General features: G+C 41.4%; 1 protein-coding gene and 1 non-coding gene across 7 annotated transcripts in view; both read right to left on the bottom strand.

The window, feature by feature from the left end:
• The window catches only part of Large1 (LARGE xylosyl- and glucuronyltransferase 1), a 425,417-nt gene that overhangs the window by 248,143 nt on the left and 157,423 nt on the right, over positions 1–19,851 (bottom strand). The gene's annotated exons all lie outside the window — the stretch shown is intronic.
• LOC117723591 (small nucleolar RNA SNORA76) lies at positions 13,385–13,522 on the bottom strand. Its single transcript, XR_004608693.1, has one exon. It is a non-coding gene; the product is annotated as a small nucleolar RNA SNORA76 (small nucleolar RNA).

Consider the following 19,851-nt stretch of genomic DNA (forward strand, 5'->3'; position numbering starts at 1 on the left):
CCTTGCCTGGATAGTGCTGGAGAGCTGTTCCAGCTGATATGAGTGGTTAGAGAGCTTCCCAGCAGAGCAGTCAAGCTGACCAACACAGCTACCACTCAGGCCCAGATCCAAGGTTTTGAGTTTGCCCACCCATGAATCTACCCAACCTATGAACTGCTGTTCCTCCAGATACAAAGTTTCAAGAGTTCCATTACACAAAGCAACAACAGCATGTAGAGAGGAAACCCAGTGAGGACCCAGTACTGATAGTGTTGGAGAAGCTAGAGTCCTATAACCAGACTAATGACTCAATGCAATGAACATTTGCAATTAAAGCTGTTTGGACAAAAGGGAATACTATGTGACACACAGTAACATATGCAGATTCCTTGGTGAGATGTTGCTGCTGCTGCTGCTGTTTGATTTCTTTGGGGGCTTTCATGGACAGATATAGAGGGACTGGGGGATGAATGGGATTGTGGTACATGATATGAAATTTACAAAGACTCAATAAAAAGTTAAATGTACATACAAACACACACACATACACACAAAATACTGTCAAAGAGCTATTGTAAACAATTGCTCTCTAAATATTAAATTTAACAAGGTGTCAACACTTCCCCTCCCCCAAACTCCTTATGAAAAATAAACTGAATGGGTCATTAGCTATTTGTGTGGGAAGCCACTAAAGCAGAAGTTGAAATTTTAATTCATACCCTCTGTTCTCAGAAGTCAGAGGTTCATGATGAGATTACCAGTGTCTGGATGGTACATCTGCTGTTTGTCAGCCTTGTATTTTCAGGCTTGACAAAAGTTTTACGTCTCACCTCATTCTTGTGTAATGGGAATGATAATAATCCCTCTTTTAATGGGTTGTAGGCGATGACTAATTCAGACAGCATGTATAAACCTTTCGGAATACTGCTAGGATTATTTAAACATTTGTAGAATAAGCATTTCCAACATTGATAATAATTACCACTATTTATACAATATACAATATATACAATAATATCAACTGTCAATACTTCACTCTATATGAGCATAATTTGGCTAACCAGATCGCCTCCACATTTCTTTGACAAGGCTATCTCTCAAATGTAAATGCCTATGGGGTGTGCTGTGTTTTCTAGTGTGCTTGCTAATTTGAAATTTCCATTTTGGTAGTAACTCAGATGTAATACACTTCTATTAGTGCCTACAAATTCACTGAAAGCAAAAGTAAGTGAAAAGCCATGGCAAATTCAATGTATTTGTCTATCTGTGGATACTGAAATCTTTAACTACTGGAAGTACTAACATACCCAGTTATTAATATGGTAAATAGCTTCCAGATTCTGGATTTACTACCAGTTCCCAGGAAACAGGAGTTTAGAATCAGCCCTATCTAGCCTCCTCCTTTCTCTGCCATAGCCAAGCTATTGGCATCTCCAAGGAGCATCATAATATATTCCAAATCCAAACTCTCCTCCCACCTCTGCAGGGACTACCAGTGTGAACCAGTTCAATGGACCAGAAAGCTTTCCTACCTGATTACTTGGAATGCACTCTTCCTCTTTCTCTTTCCCCACCAGGTACTTACTTTTGAGTCCATGAACAGATACTGCCAGATTTGATAAATAGAATCATATAACTGATTCCAAGTTCAACCTGCCATTTTGGAAATTTTTTTTTTTTTTTTTTTTTTTTTTTTTTGTGCCAACCCTATGTTAGTGGGTCGCTACTGCCACATGGAACAAAACTGTTGCTTTATGAGTATCTGTGAAGACCTAAATCACTGGCATCAGCCTGACCTCATTGTCATCTCCTCCTTCTAGCTGTCCTTTCAGCAAACTGATCTTGCCTAGCCCTAGGACTCCTATATTCCACAATCTGGAATATCATCCTTTCTATCTTTGCTTTGCCTCTTTCCCAGCTTCACGGATATACCTATTCCAAGACAGCCCGCTTAAGGAACTCTTCCCTCCCCTAAAAAATCTCCACTTCATACTTATCCATGTTATGTGTGTGTGTGTGTGGGGGGGGGCTAGAGGGGTAGAAGACAATCTTAGCTATCTTTAGTCAAACGTTGCCCACTATTTTTCATTTGTGTTTGTGTGTGTGTGTGTGTGTGTTTAAAGACAGGACCTCCCATCAACCTGGAATATGCCATATAGTTCCAACTGGCTGGCCACTGAGCCCCAGAGAGATACGGCTGTTCCTACCTTCCTAGCACTAAGATTATCAGCATATTCCACTACACCTAACTTTTTAAAATGTAGATTCTGGAAATTTAAATCATGTCCTTAGCACTTCATTACCTAACCTCTCTCATCTGCCCTGCATGTTTAATTTTGTCTGTTCATTTGCTTGTTTTGTTTTACTTTTATTAGTCAGGGTCTTACTGTCTATCTCCGGCTGGAGTACAATTCACTATGTAGACCAGTCTGGCATCAAACTAAGAGATCTGCCTGCCTCTGCTGCACTAGTTCTGGACTCAAGTAGTGCCTGCACTATCACATCCAGCTGGACTTAGCCCTCATTATTTTTAATGACACTCCTCACTGGTAGACAGAATTGATTTCTTATCCATTTCCCTCACTGGAAAGGAAATTTTATGAACTTGCAACTCTGACTGTTAACGCTGTTAATGAATCTCCTGAGCTGAGAACACCAGTAGTGATACAGTACTGAGCTGACACACAGTAGTGACAAGAAAAAGAAATGTCCTATAGAATGGATGGGTGCTCATGGTAAGACTATGCTCCTTTCTGCTCAATAGTCATAACAGAAGTTTGCTTGCACAACTTATCAGGTGTCCTGGCCCGAGCTGCCCCACGTTTGGGGGCCAAAAATGTCGTGGACCACTCTATCAGTGTTGGAACCCGAACTGCCAAAAGCCTTGGGGGCTAAACTGTTAGAACCTGAACTGCCCCAACCTGCTCAGGTCTGCGGGTCAGGGTTCAGCCAGAGAAAAAGTGAGGACAGATGAGAAGAATGGAGACCAGACAGAATGTGATTCAATCCTGTTTATTCTTCAGTTTCTCTTCTTCTCTCCAAGTCCCTAGTTCCTAGTACCAAGTCTCAGGTCCTAATTCCTAGTTCTAGTTGCTAGTCTCTTTCCCAGTCCCAAGTTCTTTCTCCAAGTGCCAAGTGCCTAATACCTAATAGTAATTTCTTCTGTCTGCCTCTCGCCTTTTATATATCCCACTTCTAAGCCATGCCTCTAAGTCACGCCCTTAAGTCACAACCTTAGGTCTTCTCTCTAAATCACACCTTTAAGTCTCACACACCCAAAGGAAGATCCTGGGTATCTAAAACAAGATGTTATCAGAGTGTGCTCAGCTGTTGTAGGCTGTTGTAATCAAGTCTCTTGTCAGGGTACATGGTTCAAGATGGCTGCACAGATGATAGCCACCCTCTGTTGGCTCCCCACAATCAGGTATTGTTGATTTCACAGTTACATTTTTTGCTAGGCAGGCAGAGTATGCTCTGCTGAGAGGGGTTAGGAAAACTGGAAGACTAATGCCCCCTTTCATGTGGAAGAGGGAGGAGGAAGAAGGGAGAAGAGAGGAGGGAGGAAGAGAATCTATTATCGCCAGGTGGGATCAATGGCAACATGAATGCCACCCACAAAAAAAATTAAAAATATCCTAATATTAATTTTTCCCTTCTTTTAAAAGGGTTCTTCTCTTTATGGTAAACATTGTATAGCACACCTACAGAAAAATATCATAAGCTTCTTCTCACTGAGGATTCCTCACAACCACAAGAGTGTTGCTGTTCTCCTCTTTCAGGGAAGTTAAGATGTAAAAGGGTTAAAAAAGTTGTCTAACACAACACTGCTAGTATCAAGTAAAGTCATTAACTGAGAAAAGCCTGGGTATGTAAGTCAGGGGTGAAGCACTTGCCTAGCATGTGTAAGATCCCAGGTTCTTCCCACAGCACATCAAGCAAGCAAACAACCCAGTACACATGTGCATGCACACACACACACACACACACACACACACACACACACAGAGAGAGAGAGAGAGAGAGAGAGAGAGAGAGAGAGAGAGAGAGAGAGAGAGAGAGAGAGAGAGAGAGAGAGACACCCATTAAGGCATAGCTAAGTTGAGCCAGCTAACTAAGGAAGAAACTTAGTCATGAAGACCCATTCTACCTTAGTGTCCATCAATAAAAAGATATCTGCTTCTTGGAGTTGCAAGGAACAGAAATGGAAAAGCACCCATAGTGCTCAGGACCTACAAGGAATCTCTGCAGTAACAAAAAGGCTTCCGCTGCCCTGTTTTAAAGCAGATTTTAGGACCCAAGATTCCTTCTTCCTTCCTGACAATCTCCCACATCCTAGCCAGTCACTGTCCAATTTTTCTAATTCTGATAGAGAAGCTAGACTGGATGTCCCCCCCCTCCCAGAATTCATCCATGTGTCCATCAACCATCTATTTTACCCACAGGTCACCTATCAAGCCCAGTCAGCATCTATATCCCCAGGTAACAAGGCGGCCCCAGTTTCACATCTGTACTAATAATCAAGAGAGAGAGATTTGGAAGAGAGGAAAGTGGGGATAAGAGAAAGGACCTCTCCATATGATGAGTGAAATCAGAGTTAATAAAAATTCAAACAAACCACAGAAGAGGAAAAGCCATGAAGTCTTGATCAAGAGGTAAGGTGAAGGCCACTGTGAGGCTAGTTTTGCCTGGTACAAGTCCCTCCAGTTAGAGACAATAGCACTAGATGTCACAAAAGACCACTTTCCCAATTCCTTCCCAGTTTTTCATTCCTCATAAATCACCCATCTCTGACATATTCCAGACTACAAACAACACATCAGGAGCTCTCCTGGATCTTGTCTTAGAGCCTCAAAAAGCTTCCAACTTCTCCCAATCCCAGAAGCTGCAGAAGAGCCAGTGACCCAGACACCTCAAAGCTTTGCCTCAGAAAGGCCCAGGTAGACAGGGAAGTCTTGGAAAGTGTACAGAATTATGCTGAGGAGAACAATATGCCATGCAGGGTAGAGAAAGGAAGTAATGCAGATAGCTGGAGAGATGGTTCAGTGGGTAAAGGACTTGTCTTAAAAGCATAGGACCTGTATCTGAATCCCTAGAACGCTTGTGAAGCCTGGTACACTTGTGTGTATCTATAATCCCAGGCCTCCTATGATGAGATGAGAGGTGAAGACAGGAAAACTCATAGAAGTTTTGACTGGCTACCCGGTCGAACACAATTGTAAACTAGAGACTTTACAGTTTCAAAGTGAAAGAGGAAGACCAGTGCCTGAGTTGGCCCTCTGACTTAAACACATGGAACACACACACCCTCACTCCTGCACATACATCATATGCACAAATAAATACGCCAAATAAATGCCATGCACCTCTGTACAACTGTCTTCTAAACACAAACACATGCTTCAGGCAGATGTGGATGTACCACAACTGTTGAGAACCACACTAGCCCCACATTGGGCGCCAAAAAATGTTGAGAACCGCACTAACCCCACGTTCGGGTGCCAAAAAATGTTGCGGCCCGAGCAAAATGCTGAGGCCCGGGCTGCCCCGCATTTGGGCGACCACTGTATTCTGGCCCAAGCTGCTGCTCCAGTCCGTGGGTCGGGGTTCAGCAAGAGAGAGAGTGAGGACAGACTCGAAGAATGGAGACCAGACAGAGTGCTTTTCAGTCCCGTTTATTCTTTAGTCTCTCTTCTTAGTCCAAATCCCAAGTCTTGAGTTCCTAGTTCCTACTGCCTCAAAGTTCCAAGTTACTTCTTCCAAGTTCTCTCCCAAGGGCCTGCTTCTCTGTCTCCTCTGTCTTATTCTCTGATCTCTGTCTCTGCCTTTTATATGTCTCACTTCTAAGCCATGCCTCTAAGTCACACCTATAATCATGCCCTTAGGTCTTGTCTCTAAATCTGATCGCTACACTTCTAAGTCACTCTCTAAAGTTACACAGCATTAATCTCACACACCTTTAATCTCACACACCTTTAATCTCACACACCCAAGGTATCTAAACCAAGATTATCAGAGTGTGCTCAGCTGTTGTAGGCTATTGTAATCCAAGTCTCATGTCAGGGTATATGGCTCAAGATGGCTGCAAAGCTGATAGCCGCTTTCTGCTAAAAGTCGGCCCCCAACAACAACTACTAAATATTAATCTCCTTGAGAGTTAAAGAGGAAGAAAGAGAGGTGTACCAGTCAAAATGAACAGTTCTACCCTTTTCTAGAAGATGAGAAATAAGAAAGATTTAAAAATAGATTTGTTATTGTAACAAGATAATCAATGCATATGACATTGGTCCTGGAGAGAAAAAGCATGGCTGGATGTTGGACATGGTGGTGTCTGTAGGCTCATTTCTCAAAAGCAAATAGTGACAGCACAGTGGGTAATCAGATAAGCCCAGTACTAGAATTTAGTATGGCATTGGCCTGAAGACAATTCAGCAAATACTCAAAATATGTCCCTCTCTGTTCACAAATATCCAGTTCTGTGTACAGCAGAGATAAGTTTGCCAAGCCCCATTCATCTCTGCTAAGTTGCCCAATGTGTCTGGACCATCAAAATTCATTTCCAATAGGCACTCACAAAGGCTATGTCTGCTTTTAAAGCAATAGGCCTCATCCTACTATCTATCCCTTAGGAAGTAAGGAGAGTCATGGGTGAGGGGATGGAGGGTACTCTTCTTTTAGTTCTGGTGTTGTGACAAAATACTCAGACCAAAAGTGATTTAGGGGAGGAAATGGTTTATTTCAGATTATAATTAGTTTATCTTATAATTCTTCCATCATTGATGGAAGACAAGGCAGAAACCTGAACGCAAGCCTGCCTGCTATTCCACAGAGCATTACTTCTGACCAAAGAACTTACAGCCAAAGAAACAAATTATGATCCCCTGAGGATGATGTTGGCTAGCTGACTCTTAAGCCAGCTTACACAGAGATGGAATTCTTATATAGTTCAGTATCATCTACATTATAGTCCCCATAATGTGCCTCCGCAGGCATCTTTTCAATAATTTCAGTAACTTGTTTATTTGCCACCAGCCTAATAATGCACCTGTATAAAATCTGAGAGGTCAGTTCATCATTTCTGAAGAAAGAAGGTGGAGTTACATATAGTCTGTCTCAAACTCTCCTGCCTTCTTCAAAGAAAGAAAAGTTGAAATCTTATGCTGAATTTGGGAACATACTCATGGAACAAAATATTTGCCTTCTATGCCCATCTACTAATGTGCTTCTTTCTTCCTGGGCTTAACTGCTACTCAGGAATAGGATGTTGAGAGTCCTTCTGAGGTGGTAGCATGCTGTGGGTCCATTTGAGGTGGCAGAAATTGTGGGTCCTTCTTAATTGACAAGACACAAGAATGGGCAGATGTGTCTGCTGAAGACTATTTCTAGAGCAGAGTCAGTGCATTTGTGTCTTAAAAGATTAAGCTCACTCTAGTAAATGGGACAGGGAGTTCATGGTCACCTGCATGTGGATCAATGTTCAAATTAGAACTCAAAGATCTAGAAACACTAGCTGGTCACATCCCACCATGGGCTATCCATCAAATCTTTACTGAACTTTCACTCATCTAAGCCAATAGCTTCTGTGCTGGTCCTCAAACAACATAAACATTCTCCTGTGAAGAGGACCTCTACATCACCATTAATAAAGTCTGCATACTCGCAATATTTCATATAGCTCAGACTGGCCACAAGCTCATTATGTAGCCAATGATGGCTTTGAAGTTCTGACTAAACTGCCTCAACTTCCTGAATGCTAGGATTACAAGCAGGTACTACCACATCCAGTATACGCAGGGTTTGGAATCGAACTTATGTGTATGCCAGGCAAGAACAATACCAACTGAGCTACATCCTTACCAAAATCCTAATTTCACTCAGGATTACTCAAAATACCCTTCCTAAAATTTTACAACTCAAATTACTTTTCTCCAAATATCACTTACCTGATGCAACATCTTTTACCCATTTAAAGGAATGCCTATCTGTTTGTTTGATACAGGTCTAGGGCTCCAGTCAAAAGCCAATCTCCATATTTACATGGACTTATGGCAAAAATTATCTGAGAACACAGAGCAAGGAAAACATGTCTGTCATATTTTGAAATTGAAAAAAAAATTGTTACTGAATAAAGCATTTTATATTTTAAAAATCACTGTAATAGAGAAGCATTTTCTCATGGACAGAAGCCACATGACCCTGAGGACATTGCTAGCATCAATATCCTATGAATATATTTCTACAGTTGGGCACTGGAGTCTGAGTCTACACCAGTTACTTGTCTTGTTGCTTGGACTAAATACCTGACAGAATTAATGTAAGGAAGGATGGCTTTTACTTTCCATAACAGTGGGAAGGGTAAAGCCCACTGTAGCCTAGAAGCCATGGTGGCTGGAACTGGAGCCATCTGGTCACATGGCACTTGCAGTCAGGAAGAGGAGAGATATGGATGCTGATGTTCGTTTTCCTTCGTACTTTTTGTTAAACTGGGTAATAAGGATGAGTCTTCCCACCTCAAATAACACGTATGCCCAGGAGCTTCTTTCCCAGGTGATTCTCAAGTTGATAGGAAATACAATAGTACTTCGTCTTCTGTGACAATCATGTTGACCACTCCTCTAACTGCTGTGATCTAGATGCTAGTGTTAAAGGCAAGATGTGTTACAGAATCAGATATGGTCAGCAATGTCCCTAAAAGAGAAGCCAGAAACAAAGAAGTGAAACACTTCTCAATATATCTTTTTAGGACTGGCCTGAGTAATGGCAACCACTGACAGTGATTTTAGGACATGTGGACAGAAAGAAACACATAGTTGACACTGGTCAAACAGATGCCAAAGAGTAAAAAGGAGGAAGGAACAACAGAAGGAAGGAAGGAAGGAAGGAAGGAAGGAAGGAAGGAAGGAAGGAAGGAAGGAAAGAGCTTTAGGAATTTGCAAATCTGCCTATTTGACTATGTGAACATGTTAAAAAACACATCTAATTAATTCTTAAAAGGCTCTTTCATAAGCATAAAAGAAAGATTTGAGGGGAATGACATAACAGCGTTCTATAGTTTATCGAAAACCTTTTTTCCTGTCTTAACTGTACATGAGTGGCCATACATCATACAGTCAGTCAGTGGCATGAAAGATGAGAAAAAATTAAGACTTAGTTTTTTTTTTAAAACAAACAAATAAGCAAGCAAACAAAAACCACTCGAAACAAGACTCCAAGCATCAAGTACCTTTACTACAATTTAACTCCTCTGTATTTAATTCCCAGGTCTATTTCCAAGCCTGGCTCACAGACATGTCCCCTATGAGGGATAGATGATCACTCATGGTTGTCTCAGGAAACTAGCAATACCTGGAGCTAATGAGACATGCACACTTCTGGGCTCATTCAAGACTGGATAATTTAGAAGCTATAGGCAAAGATGCTGTGATCAGAGAAGGTCTATAGATCACTGGATGAGGAGTACTGCTCTAGTATAAACCACTTGGCCATGTTCCATCCTGCCACCAAACTTCATATGATATACAGTGGGGTTCAACTACTATAGCACATACAGAGAATACATATACTACCAGGCAATGAGAGAATCAAACACATTAAGAAGAGATGTAGTGTGCCTTAATACAATGCAAAACCAATAGATAAGATACTAACATCCCACTCTATCCAGGGGTTAAAGGGCTGACTTGATTGCAGATTTTTGGTAAAAGGGACACTAAAGTTAAATTTTATATGATGAGAAAGATTTAGACACACACACACTAATAAACTGGAAAATGCAAAGAACAAAGCAGATTTCAAGATCCATGAGCACAGTAGACCAGAATCAAATGTTCAAGTTGTATCTGATTAGCTCCACAGGCCCTCCTTGGGCTTAGGTCTAATGATTCTAAAGGCAGCAAGGACTGCCACACTGCTATCCAATAGATATTCCTTCCCATCTGCTTAGGCCTATTGACTGCTTACACTTGGAAAAGCAAAGACACCATTGTTCAGGTTCTGAAAGGCCACTCAAAGCCATTTGCCTACTAACACACTGAGCTCATGTTGTTCTTCCCCCTGCTTCTTATTGGCTCAGGGTCAGTGACACTTAGGACAACCTTGGACACTGTAACACTTTAGCCTTCAGTGAGGACCATGAAGTAAACGCCAGAGGAATTCTGGGAACCTCCACCACCATTAAACCATCACATCACCTACATGGCCAACCTCCTGATCTCCAAGAAGGACAGAGATAAACACCCCTTGGTTCAAGCCATGGTTGTTGTACTGCTGTTGTCATATGCTGTTGTGTCTTGTGTAACAGAGATACCAATGTTATCTCCTTTCAACTGTTTCCACCAACAGAACCCTAAACTCTTTTCCCACTTAACAAATAGAGTTTATATCAGTTTTCCATTGTGGCCTCCACTTACTGCCACTCTCCAGAATGCTACTGCATACTTAGTTAATCATTTAACCACACAGTGGCATAAGTGTACTATTCTCCCACATCATCCATATTCCTTTAATACCCATAAGATACGGGTGTCACTCATGTATCAAGAGCATCAACATCCCCAGAACTAGTTAGAAAAGCAGAATCTCTTACTAATTAGTCTACATTTTAATAGGTCCCAAAGTTACAGCTTGAGAAACACTCATAACCACTCAAGTCTTCTTCCCATTCTCCATTTTTAAAGCTCCAAACTAAGGAGACAGAAATGTATTCTTAAACTATACCCCATGCCTTTGCATGTATTTTGCTCCTTGTCAACTTTTCCTACAACCTTAGGAGGGATTGACATTAGATTATAATTACAGCATCTGCCTTGAACAAAGTAATTACCTTCACAGTTACTTGTTTTTGCTTTCATTATCCTTTCTGTCCTGGGCACAGTTACTGTCCAGTTTATCTGCAGATCTTTGAATCACTTATGCGCCATTTCCTAGAAAGCATGTTAGGACAACTGTTCTCTGCTTCCCTTCCAAATAGGTGGCCAAAACAAACAGGCTCCAGTTTAAGTTTTTTTTTTTTTCCTTCCTTCCTTTCTTCCTTTTGTGTCCATGTGTGTGTGAACATGCACATTTTTGGTTTGGCTTCTAAGGGAGAAAAAATATGAAATGGGTTCAATAGGGAAGGAGATCTGGAAAGAGATAGGGATAAAAAAATAATATGGCCAAATGTCAAAGGTCAGTGTGCTTGCCTAGCATGCACAAGGCCCAGGGTATGGTCCCAAATACTGCATAAACCAAGCTTGGCAGGGCAAGCCTGTTATCCCAGAAGTATGGCGATGGAAGCAATAGGATTACAGGCTCAAGATAATAAGCCTGAGCTCCATAAAACCTTGTCTGAAAAATAAATAGGGGACACAGAGACAGAGATAGAAAGAGAAGAAAAACTACAGTAGAAAATGTGTGGCACTTTATATCAACTCACTAAGTACTGCATGTTAGTTCTCTATACCATGGCCTGACATGGGAGCAGACAATGCAATGTGTACTCAGCATGAGTGCAATGAATCTAACATGAAGGTTCTGATCTGACTTTCATTCCTTCTTTTCATCCTGGGTTTAAAAGTTCCCCACACCTATTTGTTTCCAGAGCCCAGCAAAAATCCAGAATCCAGCCACTAATGGGGACATTATTTAGATGAAAGAACATTTTTTTATAGTCATCCCAGTCTGCCAACCCTGGCCAAGAAATAGCAAAGAAAAGCAATATAAATGTTAATAGGAACTTGTCTATTCACTGTTACTAAGGCTAATCTACTACAGCCCAGCACAGAGGGAATTAGACAAATGAAAGGCTAGGAAAATGGGGACCCTAAAATGCTGAACCTCAGAGGACTAGAGATCCCAGGGGGAAATCAATTCTAGGAAAACAACACTCCATGAAAATCAGGACATAGGGTTCTTAGGGTATCTCCATGAAAGAAGTCAGGGTTCTTACTCTGGGGCCTATGTTCCTAGGAAGCTTTGAAATACTTCCTGCCATATTTAATCATGTGTCTGTGTGGCAGAGATAAGAAGTAGGTGCCATGCACTACTGTCCAAACAGGCAAACAAATAAACCAATAGTGGTAAGGCAGTGTATGGTACATGTTCTTAGGTGGCAGGTTCCAGATGTTACATGAAAAAAGAACAGAAGGGCATCACTGGGTCAGTGGGGGGAGGAGAGAGCTAGATATGAGGAAATGAGCCTCACCGAAATGAGAATGATGGGAACCAAGATTGATGTCTTTCAGAATTGCTACTGATACACACACCTGTATGACAATTACTACAATGTGAATGTTGTATTACATGGTAAAAGTAACTCTGAAAGTAGGATGAGTGCCCAAGATAGAGAAATTATTCCTAAATGGACTTCATGTCATCACAAATGTCTATGAAAGGGAGGTCTATGGGGAAGGTACAAGTGAGAGTACATAGCACTGTGGCAGTGTGTAAAAAGATTGGACAGATGCACTTTGTAGAAAAAAAAGAAAGAAGAAAGGACCACAAAGCAAGGAACACAGGTGGTAGAAACTTAGAAAGGGGAAGAACCAGACTCTTTGTGGATCTTGGAGCTGACACCCTACCTGTAATGATGATTTTTCAACTTCAAACTTCCAAATTGATCATCAAATACGGGTGTACCTTCAGCCAGGAGGCATTTGGCAGTGTATGATAGCAGACATAGAGTATGTCTTTGGGAATGTTGAGCGGTCATGAAAATAGCCAAGCAAGCCAAATCATGGATGGGTCCGTGTTCACAGAAATGAACCAAGGACAGGGAAGGCATCACTTTAAGAATACAGATTGCCTATGGAAAATATTACATCTGCTTAAATCTTATGAATTACCACATGCCTAATTCTTCAGTTTATTGACTCTCGATTCTTTAATCATAGACTATAATGATTTTATGAAAAGAGAAAAAGGCTAGCGGAATAGGTAATGATCTCACCCTTCTCAGTTTTACTCAAATGTCTCTGAAGATGCAGCCATGCATTAAAGAGCTGTGACCTGGATGAGCACATGTGCTGGAAGCTAGAATTCTTTCCCAAACACTAGCCAGGGCACTACTGGATATCTCACCCAACTCTGATGTAAGGAAGGGTAAGGGTAACCAGTACTTACTGAGTATTCACCAGGAATTACATGATGATCCTCCTATAGACTTTGACCATCATCCTTTCTCAAAGTTCTCTTGGTCTAGGATTCATGTGACTTTGTCTAATTCCTTGACTAAATGAAGTATGAGACACAGTACCCACCAGAAATACCCAGAGAGATCAAAAATAATCCTGTAGCTTCTATCCCCTCCCAAGTTGGGGTCTATATTCACAAAGGCTTTTCCATGTAAACCGCAGCACTACATACCTGCCCAGGGTACCCTGCCCTCTTCACACATCTCTGAAGTCTACTACTACTCAATAGTTCCTCATCCAAATGTTGCTTGCTGCTAAAGGAATCACTAAGGTGGCACCACCAAACAGCCCCGGATGTGAACAAGCTGCATCTGCTCTGGCACTGTAGCTAGACACTGAGGTCACAGGTCAGACACCCAGAGGTTCCAAGACAGTGCCTTTGTGTCACCAAGTCGAGGTTGTTAGAGCTGAGCTCAGAACTGATGCCTTGACACTGGGCAGTCACTTGATCTCAGGCAAAAAAAGAAATCACAGCCTTTAGGGTCCCTCAACAACTTCAGATCAAATATGTGGCACAACTGAAAACCAAGGACACTTTATGAGCATCTGACATCCCCCAAGCCACAGAGCTGTGTGTCAATAAAACAGCAAGCACGCCTAACAGTGCAGGGCAAGGCTCAGTGCTCAGTTTGAGTTGTTTAAAGAATTTATACTTGACCATACCTATAGGCCTATTCTAACTATTTCTTTTTTTAGACGCTGTACTGGTGGCAGAACTTACTTTTGAAGATAAACACTAGCAATTAGTAGGTATATAAAAAGTTATACCTAATGAAGACTATGATAAAGAAGCAGATGACAAAGTTGGTACTACTAGCAAATCACATCTGGTATCCACCAGCTGCACTTCTACTTTAGGTCTCTACTGAATACCCTACTACCTACCTTCTAATATCTTTCTTCCCCATCCTACAATAGCCCCTTAGCCCCTTGTGACTTAGTTCTTGAAGAAGAATACAATGACTTGCCCAAGGTAACATATTTTTCTGCTCAATTCTTCAGATTTTCCTGTTATCCTATGACGACTACAGTGGCTCAATTTATCGCAGCCAACCCTAGGCCAGATTCTGGTTCTGATACCTCATTATACACACCATCATATCCATCCAAATCAATGAGATGCAAATTACCACAATACCACTGCTGAATGAGCAGAATGCTTGCCTGATGATAAAGAGTTGGCAAACGCAGTGTTCTGTGAGCTACGTTTTGTATCATTTATTGTAACTCTGAAAATCTATACGCATGGATCAACAGGTTCTGTTTAAAGATGAAATAACTGGAGCTCAGCAACAGGGCATGCCCCTAAGAGACCCACATATTATAAATAAAAACTGCTTCCATCAATAAATAATTGGAACACAGGACTGCCCCTCGCAATTAACACCACCTAGTGAGAGGCAGCAAGAAATCAGGTTTCTAAAGAAGACAGTAAAAAGAAAAATCAAGATTCTGCTCTGGGGGCTGTCTTAGCACTATGCTGACTATGTGTAGTTTGACCAGGGATGTGTTTATTTCACCCCACCAGACTGGCTGCATACAAATGCCTGCAGTTCTCCTCTAAGGGCTTTTCCCATTCTAGCCATCACAGTTCACAAGGCTAAGGCCTAACTAACACAGGACTCCAGAGTTCTTCCTTCATGGATAAATGGTGCATTTTAAACAGCTGAATGAGGAGGGAGGCTTCCTGGAAGGGCACTGGCACCATCTGTGATATGGGGGAGGCAGCCAAGGCGAAAACTGGCAGAAGTGGTTCTTTGCAAAGGAGGCAACTCAGCAAAGAAGGAGACCACAGGTTCTAGTATCCCATAATCCCCACTACTAAATGACCTGTGCCTTGGCCTCCCAAAGACTAAGAACATTCTTAAGCAAGTGACTTCACACCCCTACGAAATCCCTTTGGAAGCATTAAGTGTACTCTATATTAGACTACCTACAGCTTTGAGAGAATGACCTAGCTCTTCAGAGGCGGAGAGGTAATCTGCAGAAAAGTTTGATTTCTCAAGGGACATGGGCAAGGTCCTAAAACTGTGCTTAATCCAGAGGAGCCATCAGCAATGACACTGCCTGACGCAATCTGGACCCAATGAAAAATGAAAGCACCCTACAATACTATGACTACCTCATCATTCAGTATAGAGCCAATCATCTGCAGCTGAATAGGAAGAAGTACATAAGAGCAATGCCAGGTGAATGATCCTATGGCCAACAGAGACCAAGGGCAAGAAGAAAGGAAAGCAGCTGGGCATCCCTTCAACAATACCTTGACAATAGGGATGTCTCTCAGGACTACACTTGCTGTGTGGATCACTTAGTTCAATGATTAACTTATGGGTGCTGCCTACTGGCAAAACACCTGGGGTGAGGGAAGGTAGGAAAAGCATTCAGGTGCCATATAATCAAACTTGTACAAATCAACTTCGGTATGCCAGGGATGGTCTTTGTAACTAAGAGCTCCAGCTGGTAATACCTGGGTTCACAAAACTCCATCCACAGGGCACAGCCAAGACACTTCCAGGCACACAGAACTGAGGCACATATGCACCTACTCTCTCTAGTGGCACTGGCTTCCTAGCCAATTTCCCACCCAGTCCCCAGCTCTTTGAAATCTTTTCAAATAGAAAGCCACCTTAGAAAAGTGTCAGTTTGTAAATTCACTGATTGGCATTCTCTACCTGTAGGAATACAGTTTGGGGGGGGGGGGGGAGAACAGGATTGTGTTGCTCTATTTAGCTTCCAGATGGAGCTGCCTCCCACGGTCAACCCACATACCTAAGGGCTAATGTCACTACTGGGATTTTAGTAGTACTGTGAGGGTGTGGGGATGAGCACCCCATAAAGATCAAAAACAATGAACACAAGTGAGAAAGCAAAAAAGATAGAAATGAGGGAACCACAGTTGTCGCTACCCACGTCCGACCAGCAGAATAAGGTAATGGCAACTGTGTTCTTCTTCAAGCGGTTTATTCAACTATCCCTGTACAGCAAGCTTCTTCTCTTTCTCTTCTCTCTCCTCCCCAGCTCCCGCAGCCCCTTATAAGCATTGACTTAATCCTATCAGCAGCTGCCACAATGTCACTACTAATTGGCCACTTTCAATGACTCGAGGTAAGGCGATCGGGTAACCACACCTGTCAGCGCAGGCTAGCCATATATGGAGCTGTTTCTCTCAAGCAATGCCTATACCAAGCACCATCTTGTAATGGCAAGAGCGGAGCTGCTTCCCACACATAGTATATTTAGCTCAGGAAATATCCTCAATAAGAGTTATTGGGAAGGGGTTCTTCAGGTGTTTTCTGTGTCACTTGGATAGAGCCAGGTTTATAGTAAGGCAGTGGTTGGTACTTGACCAGGCTGCTAAAGTCAGGAGTATAAGACACTGTGCAGCTCCAAAGAGCATTTAGTGGGACCTCTAGGAAAAACACTGATAGCCATCTTGTGCAATGAGGGAATGAAGAGCAATCCTATGTTTTCCACTATGGTGGACTGGCCTCCAAAAATAGAATGGAAAATATTGACAGCAAGGGGAGAATAAAGGATTAACTGGAAGAAGGAGGGAGTGGGCAGGAAAAGAAGTAGAGAAGAAAGGAAAAATAGGGGGAAAGAGAAAAGAGATGGAGAGGAAGACAGAGGATAATAAGAGAGTAACTGTAACTGTTTCAAGTATGAAGGCTTTTGAAGGAAAAGTGACATATAAGGTGTCTAAAGTTATGCCAATGGACTCATCCAACAATAAAAGGCATAGAATAACATACTGGATTTATAAACAGGACTCAGCATTTTACTGCATGCAGGAAACACACCTTAGTGTAAAAGACAGACACTACATAAGTGTATAGTGCTGGAAAGCAATTTTCCAAGCAAATTTCTCCGAAAAATCTTGGAGTAGCCATTAGAATGCCAAATAAATCAACATTTACCTAAAAGTTATCAAAAAACATAAGGAAGAATAATTCATACTCATATAAGGAAAAATCTATCAGAAAGAACTTTCCATTCTGAACATCTAGGCTCCTATGAAGGTACTCAAATTCATAAAAGAAACTTTACTAAAGCTCAAAGTATAGACTGCACCAAACTAATAGTGGGAAACTTCAACAGCACACATTCATCAATGAATAGATTATGGAAACACAAACTAAACAAAGATACATTAAAACCAACTAAATCCAAATGGATTTCTCAGATATCTGTAGAACATTGCATCCTAAAACAAAAGAATACACCTTCTCAGAACCTCATGGTACCTTCTCCCAAATTGAACATATACAGGCACAAAACAGAACTTAACAGATCCAAGAAGATTGAAATAATCCCATACATCCTCTTGAGCTTTTTCTTTGGCTCTTTTTCTTCTGTTTCTCTGCTTTGTCCTATTGTGGTTTGTTTGATCTTATTTTATCTAATTATATTGTATTGTTATTATTAGTTTTGGATGCCTGCTTGTATCCAGATGAACTAGAGAAATAAAGACTGTGGATTTGGGGTGGGTGGGAAACTGGAGAATACCTGAGGAATTTGGGGGAGGGGAGACTACAATCAGAATACATTGAATGAAAAACCTAGTTTCAGGGTGTTTTGTTGTTGTTGTTGTAGGGTTTGTTTGTTTGTTTGTTTGTTTGTTTTTTTTTTTTTTTTTGCACTGGTAGAGGACTAAGCAACCACATGAGAGCTCACAACCTGCACCTCCAGTTCTGGAAGATTCAACACCCTCTTCTTATTCTTACCTTTCCAGGCTCTGCACACTAAGGTACACATGTTTACATGCAGGCAAAATACTGATATACATAACAGTACATAAATCTTTGTAACAGAAATACCTCATTCTAAGAGATGTAACATGGTATGATGGTGAATTATGATTGTCAGCTTGAAGGGATTTAGAATCAACATGGGAACAAAACTCTAAGCATGTCTGAGTTTATTTATATTATGTCGCCCACACTAAATGTAGACAACACGCTTTCTTGGACTGGGGTCCTGCACTGAATAAAAAGGAGAAAATAAGCTGAGTAGTGTCATTCATTTGTGCTTCCTGACTGTAGATGCAATGTGCCCAATTGCCTCAATTTCTTGCCTCCTTAATGTTGCTACCAAAATGAATTAAATTTCAAGTGGAATCCAAAATAAGTCCTTTCTTCCTAAAGTTACCTTTGTGAGGTATTTTGCCACAGCAACAGCAAAAGTAATTAATGCAGACAGAACAGCATTCTCTCACAGGTTCAGAGACTAGAAGTCACAGATAATGTTTTTAGAAGTGTTGATTTATTCTGAGGTCCTTGTCCATGGCTGTATATGGATGCCTTCTCCCTCTGACTTCACATCAATCTTCTTTCTGTACCTGTGAGTATCCTGTTCTCTTGGTACTGGCTGGTTTTGTGTCTCAAACTAACACAACCTTGAGTTATCATAGAGAAAGGAGCCTCCCTTGAGGAAATATCTCTATGAGATCCAATTAGTGATCAAGGGGTAACTGCCTAGATCATTGGTGGTAGTGCCATCTCTGGGATGGTAATCTTAGGTTCTATAAGAAAGCAAGCTGAGCAAACCAGGGGAAACAAACCAGTAAGCAGCATTCCTCCAGGGCTTCTGCATCCACTCCTTCCTCCAAGTTCCAACCTTGTGTGAGTTCCTCTCTTGACTTCCTTTGGAAATGAACAGCAATGTAGAAGTGTAAGATGAATAAACCCTTTTTTCTAACTTGCTTCTTGGACATGATGTTTTGTGCAGGAATAGAAACCCTGACTAAGACACTCTTCTTTATAAGGACAGTCATGTTGGATCACAGTCCACCTTTATTTTAGCACAACTACCCCCCAAAATTACAGGTACTACACAAATAGAGCAGACAGGACAGAATCCAGTCCTTACACTACCACATCTTCATAACTGGGAAAGAAAATAAGATAGAAAGTGAACAGCTTCTCAAAAGCCAAACCATTGGCATGCAGGAGAGCTAAGATTCCAGTCCAGACTCCTAAATCCATGAAAAGAACATTTTACAATTCCATGAAGCCATTTTGAGCTTAGAACTCTCTGGTCTCAGAGCATGATCTGTGGATAAGGCAATCACACTCATGTAAGTCAAGTAAGTGCCCAGAAGGTTCCAGACCTAAACAGAGTGAAACTTAGACTCACATACATACCCCAAGCCTAGATGTGAGTGTGTTTACCTGTATGTGTGTGCATGTATGTGAGTACGTGTGTGTGTGTGTGTGTGTGTGTGTGTGTGTGTGTGTGCATGTGTTATATACCAAGGCCATCCTCAGATATCAGTAACTCTCTGTCAAGACAGCAACAAGTTAATCCTGGAACTCTCTATGCTCTGTCCAGATGACATTGTTATCTAAAACTTTGTAGTCATCATTATATGCTTTAGTTTTTTAAATGCATTCATAAGATACACCAAATTTTAGAAATGTATAAAATTCACCATCCTTAGGACTGGAGAGATGGCCTAGCTGTTAACATCACCACTGAATGCCCTTTAAGAAGACCTGAGTTTCATTCCCAGAAGCCACATGCTAGCTCACAACTACCTGTTAACTTCTAGTACCAGGGATTTGATGCCCTGTTCTGCCTTTCATGAGCATTGAAGACACATGGTGCATAGCCCTACAAGCAAATAATAATAACCATACATGTCAATCTTATTTAAGAATAGATCTATTATCCTGCATTTTATAGGCCATTCAACTATGAACTC

This window comes from Arvicanthis niloticus, chromosome 18 (genome assembly GCF_011762505.2).
Source record: "Arvicanthis niloticus isolate mArvNil1 chromosome 18, mArvNil1.pat.X, whole genome shotgun sequence".
In the NCBI taxonomy this organism is placed as follows: Eukaryota; Metazoa; Chordata; class Mammalia; order Rodentia; family Muridae; genus Arvicanthis; species Arvicanthis niloticus.